The sequence below is a fragment of the Ictalurus punctatus genome, chromosome 9, assembly GCF_001660625.3.
Source record: "Ictalurus punctatus breed USDA103 chromosome 9, Coco_2.0, whole genome shotgun sequence".
Classification (NCBI taxonomy): domain Eukaryota; kingdom Metazoa; phylum Chordata; class Actinopteri; order Siluriformes; family Ictaluridae; genus Ictalurus; species Ictalurus punctatus.
Window position 1 is genome coordinate 27,524,684 of NC_030424.2, and position 7,817 is coordinate 27,532,500.

General features: G+C 38.6%; 1 protein-coding gene across 1 annotated transcript in view; it reads right to left on the minus strand.

Annotated features, from left to right (window-relative positions):
- The window catches only part of htr1d (5-hydroxytryptamine (serotonin) receptor 1D, G protein-coupled), a 43,644-nt gene extending 39,509 nt beyond the window's left edge, over window positions 1–4,135 (minus strand). Inside the window, exon 1 of the mRNA XM_047157860.2 lies at window positions 3,790–4,135. The gene's annotated coding sequence lies outside the window, so the exon portion shown is untranslated. The remainder of the gene's footprint in view (window positions 1–3,789) is intronic.
- Between the last annotated feature and the right edge of the window lie 3,682 nt (window positions 4,136–7,817).

The window sequence follows — 7,817 nt, forward strand, 5'->3', positions numbered from 1 at the left end:
CTCTGAAAACAAGTCTGCGAATGGATTCCGTCCGAGCTTTTTGTGTGTCCTCATCCAATCCACATACACACAATTACAAACACAGATTCCTTAGTGATGGTTCTCATTGCTGTGTCATTAAATCCAGAGTCACCCTGTCTTCAAAAACATGCTGGCAACTAAAGGGACAAGCAACATCCATCCATCCATCTTCTATACCGCTTATCCTTCAGGGTCATGGGGAACCTGGAGCCTATCCCAGGGACTATGGGGTACAAGGTGGGGTACACCCTGGACGGAGTGCCATCCATCACAGGGTCACATACCCATTAATACACTACGGACACTTTGGACATGCCAATCAGCCTACCATGCATGTCTTTGGACTGGGGGAGGAAACCGGAATACCCGGAGGAAACCCCCGCAGCACGGGGAGAACATGCAAACTCCGCACACACAGGGCAGCGGCAGGAATTGAACCCCTGGAGGTGTGAGATGAACGTGCTAACCACTATGCCTTCCTACTAAAGTAGCACTAGGTAAGGAATGTAAATTGATGATGATGTGAAGCAGCTGGATGCAAAGCAAAGAGTTATTGCTACCACTAGAAGTTGATTATTTTCCTATTCCAACACGCCACAAAGTGTTTTATGAATCTTATAACACTGCAATATGTAAATTATTAATGAACAACACGTCATACTTATCTGTTTATAGTTACCTTTATGTCATGGAACATCCGCTCGAGAACGCAGTTCCAGCTATTTGTCACTAAGACTAAACATGAAACGCAGCTTGTCATGCTACAGACAAACTGGAAAGTACAAACTTCTCAGTCCTGAAGATCTTGTGGAGAAAAATTTTACTGACTGTTATGAAGCGCTGACACTGGGGACTCCTTCCATAAATGTCTCCTTAGGGAAAACTTCATCATACCAGCGAATATATGTTTTTTTATTTGTTATATAACATGTTTTCGATCTTAGTTTACGTGAAGCGTCTGCCATACAAGTCGCTGTGAATGAGCTGCTACTACAGAAACAATAACATACTATAATTTAGAAACATATTAGAAACGTATTTGGAGGCTACATTCTGCCACTGAGGACGACCCCAAGCGGTGCAGCCTGGAGATTGCTGAGGATGGTGCTGCTTGAAGTACTATGGAAATGGTTTTGGACCTCAATTCCACATGAACAGTTGCTGCGTTGGCCTTGGGACTGCAGTTACCACCTACAATTATGCACTCAGGTCTCCTTTAGTGAACAGTGTGTCAGTTCAACAAAACAGACTTCATATAAAAAATAATGAACTTTCTTTTACTCTCACACTATCTGTTGTTACCCAGATGAGGACGGGTTCGCTTCTGAGTCTGGTTCCTCTCAAGGTTTCTTCCTCATATCATCTCAGGGAGTTTTTCCTCACCACCGTCACCACCGTCTCGCTCAATAGGGATAAATTCACACACATAAAATCTCTATCCTGTGTTTATATGTTTCTGTAAAGCTGCTTTGAGACAACGTCCATTGTTAAAAGAACTCTACTATACTAATAAAATTGAGTTGAATTGAACGAGTGCATTAATATAGCCTAAACCTGTGAATTTAATTACAGCTGATACACTATAAGCATAGCTGCTGCTATAGACATGAATCAACAATGTCTGATCAAGTCAGAATTGAGAATTCAAGGCAGTTTTACTGGGGTTATCTCATACAGTGTAGCAAGTAATAATCTGGAAGAACCTTTGCAATATCACAGTCTAAAACTGGATTTAAAGAGAAGCAAATTAGTAAATGAATCACATGTAAATGAATCATACGTAAATGAATCATATGAAAATGTATCACTTGAATATGAATCACATGAAAATGAATCACATGTGAAGGAATCATACGTAAATGAATCACATGAAAATGTATTACTTGAATATGAATCTCATGAAAATGAATCACATGTAAATGAATCATGCGTAATGAATCACATGTAAATGAATCACATGTAAATGAACCATATGAAAATGAATAAATAAATTAAAGACAAAGACAGCTCCACAACTTCTTATAGGTTCAAATGATGTAACACCAGTAACACTTCTGCAGTCAATAATCTGTTAAACATTAAACAGCAGAGTCTAGTACACTTCATGATTTTTTTTCCTGCTCGAACACACCTGTTAAACATACACATTAACTGAGCTGGATCAGGCATGCTGGAGTATAGACGATCATTCATTAATCATCAATCATACATACCACACCTGAGCTGGCACTCACGAGTCGGTATTAATGCTCTGTATTCATTTATGACACAGTTAGGGCTAAAATATCATTTTGGAACAAAAGATAGCAATATACTTTAGAGGTACCAAACTTACACAGTTTAGGATTTTTACATGATGCAGCTGATTTTAGAGGTAAAAAAAATAAATATTTAAAACAATTAAGACGTGTATATTTCTGTAACACTTTCTATAAAGGACATAGTCATAATAAACTACATGCAGATGACACTTTATAGCTGCCTTTATTATGCATTGTTAATTGTTAACATGATATACATGATACAAGCCCATCCATCCATACCGCTTATCCTACACAGGGTCGCAGGGAGCCTGGTGCATATCCCAGGGGACTTGGGGCACAAGGTGGCGGACACCCTGGACGCATACACTCGCATTCACATGCTGCGGACAATTTAGAGATACCAGTCAGCCTACAGCCCATGTCTTTGGACTGTGGAGGAAAAGCAGGGGAGAACATGCAAACTCTGCTCATGCAGCATTGAGGTGGGATTCGAACCTCCAACTCTAGAGGTGCAAAGCAAACGTGCTAAGCATGCTTTTTCTTTAACAGATTAATTATACCAGAAATCTTTATCAATAAATAACATTTCAAACCTTTTTTTTTTTTTCACTTCGGTTTAGTGAATATGTAATGCTTTAATTGGACTGACTGAAATGATTGGCTATTAGCAATATAATGTCTTATAAACACTTCTTACAATGGATAGCTCCTGGGATCTGTTTATAAATGCATTCTAAATATTGCTATAAACTGTAATGCCTTTTCATGAATAATTATAACTTACGAATGCACACATAAATCATTATACATACGGCCTTCAAGGAAAGTATTACGAATATATATGTACTTAATTTAGGAGTTTGTGTAGAAAGGTTGTAAAGCTATATCTAGGACACATTACACTGGGAATGGCATATAGTCTAGAAAGCAGCACAAATCTGAATAATGTTAGGATTTATGTTAAATTTGGCGGTGATATATATATATATATATATATATATATATATATATATATATATATATATATATATATATATATATAGCAGCCTTACACTGACTGTGCATGAAAGGGTTAAGTATTAGCCTATTTCTTGAAATGTGTACAATAATATTTCGGCTATTTACTGAATCCGTTTAGGTTTTATTAGGTTTTAATAGTGAAATATCCACCGACAGGACAAATTAGGGACCTCCAAGCTGATATTAATGAAAGTCCTACTTGGTGATGAGTTAATGAGTTAAAGCCATTCCGTTCAAGTAAGCAGTCAAACAGACTAATAATAAATAAAAGAAGTCGAATAGATATTAGAATAACTTATAACTGATCATGGAGGGTGGGAACATAAAGATTTCCAATAGTGTAACAAAATAAAATCATTTTATTATTATTATTATTATTATTATTATTATTATTATTCTTAAAAAATCACAGCCCCCTCCATTCCTCCCCTTCACTTTGAGACGCAGTGATCTAAAGCAGGACGCGTTTTACGCACTTACTCACTCCATCAGACTGAAGCCTCGGTCCACTCAAGTGTCCTCATATCTTACACTTCAGCTCTGAGTCCATTCCAGAGAAATATCCAGACCGTCGCGTGGCGAGTGTTGGAAAAGTGCTGTGCGTAAACGTAATGCGCCGCACTTCCAAAAGCGACTTTCAGAGCGATTATAAAGCGGCAGTCCTTCAGATGAAGAGTCGGAGAGAGTGTAGCACAAATTCTGCACAGGAGGTGTTTTGATTTTTTTTTTAAAGTCGTTTTATAGGAGAAGCAAAAAAAAAAAAAGAAAAGAAAAAGAAAGAAAGAAGTGCATGAAAGAAGTCCCGCCTTGCGCTTCTTTAGTGCCGCTGCTCTCGGTTGACGGTGCGCGCGCGCAATGCCGCTGCGCATCGGCACCGGGTCGCGCGCACATTCTGAGTAAAGCATTAACAGTTTCGGGGTTTCAATGCTTCCAACCTCCATTCACACCCCCAACCCCACACCCCTTCAACCCACTTGAAAAGTTTCTGTAATCTGGTTCAACCAAGACAGATGTGCGTAATCCCTTGGAAGCATTTGTTCTAAAATTTAAAAAAAGAGAATTTTTTTAGTTCCAAAGTGTGCTGCATGTACTGTACAATCACGCTTAATCCATGTGCTTCAAAAAGTGTTGTTCAGGCTTTATCTCTATCTACTGAGTGTATGATTAGGATAGGCATCACATTCCCTGCACTGAGAAGGGACATGTGTTTACTCCAGAATTCCTTCATCTTCAGAAGTCGCTTGGTGGTGGATCCGGAGCCTATCTCTGGAAAATGGGCATGACACCTCAGGAATACAGCCTGGATGGGACACCAATCAATTGTATTAACAATTACGACAAAGTAGTTTATCATAGCCGTTTTACCTTCTGGCATGTTTTGGGGAACCTGAGAACCCAGAAGAAACCCAAACAGGCGTGGTGAGAACATGAGAACCTCCACACAGACAAAGAGCTCAGGATCAGACTTTGGAGCTGTGAAGCAATAACGCAAAATGCTGCACTACTGTGAAACCTGGGAGAACGGATATTTCCCCATAGATATTATGAAACGACAGGGAATAAATAGAAAACTAGAACTAAACATAGTAAAGGTGAACACTATAGGGTAACTACTGTAACTAATGATGATGCAGAGGTGGAGACAAGATCAAAACTCTCATGGTGGCTCAACAGTTATGGCTAGAAAATTAATCAACACCTTCTTACCAATCAGAATTGAGAATTTAACCGTACTATAAACAGATACATAATACTGATATAGATATACAGTATAAAGATACAATTAAAGCAGCCAAATGATCAAATATAAACACAATCTAATTTTAATGTGACTCAGTCAAAGGGTGGAAAAGTACTGGAAAAAGTACATTTAAGTGAACGTATACAATATATGACGAATAAAAAAAAGTGAAAATATCCAGCCAGATATGTACTATGTTTGCTACTTTTAAATGTACTGAAATATTAAAAAGAAACAGTAATATAAAGTAGCAAGTTTATCAGTTTTAACTGATTAAATTAAATAGTTCAGAGCAGATTAATTGACATGACATTGAAACTATATCTAATATATCTTCCATCCATCCATCCATGTTCTATACCGCTTATCCTCTTCAGGGTCACGGGGAACCTGGAACCTATCTCAGGGAGCATCGGGCAGAAGGTGGGGTACACCTGGACAGGGTGCCAATCCATCGCAGGGCACAATCTGATATACATTCACACACCCATTCATACACTACGGACACTTTGGACATGCCAATCAGCCTACCATGCATGTCTTTGGACTGGGGGAGGAAACCGGAGTACCCGGAGGAAACCCCCGCAGCACGGGCAGAACATGCAAACTCCGCACACACAGGGCCACGGTGGGAATCGAACCCCCGACCCTGGAGGTGTGAGGCGAACCACTAAGCCACCATGCGCCCCTAATATATCTTATTATATATAGTAATATATACTATAGAATATACTATATTATAAATACTATAAAATATAGTAACGAACTACAATTACTCAAGTAATTTCCAACCCTGGAAATTCAGTATTGTGCAAACTACTGAAGTTGAAAAACAAAGGTACTGCAAAATTCGAAGGTGAAAAAGTATTAGCTTTGAGAGTGATATCTTTGACAGGCATAACGAAGCATGAGCGTGAGAAAAAAAGAGCTGAGAAAGAAATTCAAGAGCTGCCAGCATGGTATCGGACTTTACTGATGAAATGACTACCACACTCGCACCTTTCGCCCCAAACTCAGTGGTTTATCATAAATCTTAAGACCAGTGAACTGATCCGAATCATTGAATCAATATGGTGCAAAGCCGTATACATTTTGTTTCAACATCCAAAGCTCCTCTTCTAAAGGAACTTTTTTTTTTTTTTTAAACAGCCTAATAAAACTATCTTCTCACAAAGAAAGGGCACGTAGTTTAGATATTTAATCTTACACTTCATTTGCATAATTGTATTTTGACTTCTGCGAAGCTAGTTTGCAGTACTGTGATAAATTAGACGGAAATTAATTTCTTCCTTATTTCTTCATCATTTTAATTTAAAATGGCTACAAAGAAATCGAAGTGGAATTTCTTACATATTGATTGCAGTCGAAGCCATTTTAAGACTCATTTGCTGTGTTACGTTCTTTGATTGATCTTCTTTGTTGCTACTGAATGAGCTTAGAGGCGTATTAAAATAACTACATTTCCCTGATGACTCTGCATGTCTGAAGCTTAATGAATGGCGTCTTAGTCTCTTTGCTATTTGTTGGCTGTTTTGATACTCATGCGCATTGTGAAGTTCATTCCAATATCACCTCTCTCTACAGGAATCCTTTCCAGAAGTTTACTTTTACTGCTGCTTTAAAGTGTGCATTTAAAACCAATCCCTAGGGAATATTTGGATAATGAATATTTTATATTGGGTGCACACAGTGGATAATAGTCCTTTGGGACTGTATAGGTTAGAAAGAAAATTACAGCATACAAATTGAAGAGAAAATGTGAATTTTGCTCATAGTAGATGTTCACACAGACCGTAATGAGAGGGGCACGTTCATTGTACTGCGTATGTACCTACAGTCCCCTCTGAATCTATTGGAACGGCAAGGCCAATTAATTTGTTTTTGCTGTAGACTGAAGACATTTAGGTTTGAGATCAAAAGATGAATATGAGAAGAGCCTTTAATACCTGGTATTTATATGTAGATTAAACAACATAGTACATTTTTTATCAGACCACCCAAATTTTAGGCGAGCAAAAAATATTGGAACACGCGACTTTCTTGTTACCCAGGCGTGTCCTGTTAGATTGATTGTTTGAACAATAACTAGCTCTGCACATCTAATCTTGGTTTCAGCCTTCAGTTTCACCTGTGAAGAATGCATTTGATGTTAAAAAGGATAAACCGACATGAAGATCAAAGTGCTGTGTATAGGAGAAAAGCAGGCCATCTTGACACTGAGAAAAGAGGGAAAATCAATCAGAGACATTGTACAAACATTGGGTATAAACAGTAGAACAATTTGGAATGTCCTGAGAAAGAAAGAAACCACTGGTGTACTGAGGAACAGACACCGAATGGGTCGGCCAAAGAAAACAACAGCTGAGCACAGAAATATTGTGAGAGCTGTGAAGAAACCCCCCCGAAAAATAATCAGTAACATCAACAACAATCTCCACAGGGCACAGGTGATGGTATCACAATCCACCGTTCGAAGAAGACTTTGAGAGCAGAAATATATGAGTCACAAAAGTTCTGAAACCAAGATCAACCTCTACCCAAGTGATGGAAAGGCCAAAGTGTGGAGAAAGAAAGACAGGATCTGCTCATGATCCAAAACCTACAAGCTTATCTGTGAAACATGGTGGAGGTAGCATCATGGCTTGGGCTTGCACCGCTGCTTCTGGAACATTCTCACTAATCTTTATTGATGATGTAACTCAGGAGGAGCAGCAGAATGACTTCAGATGTTTACAGGAACATTTTCTCTGCCGATTTACAGAGAAATGCAT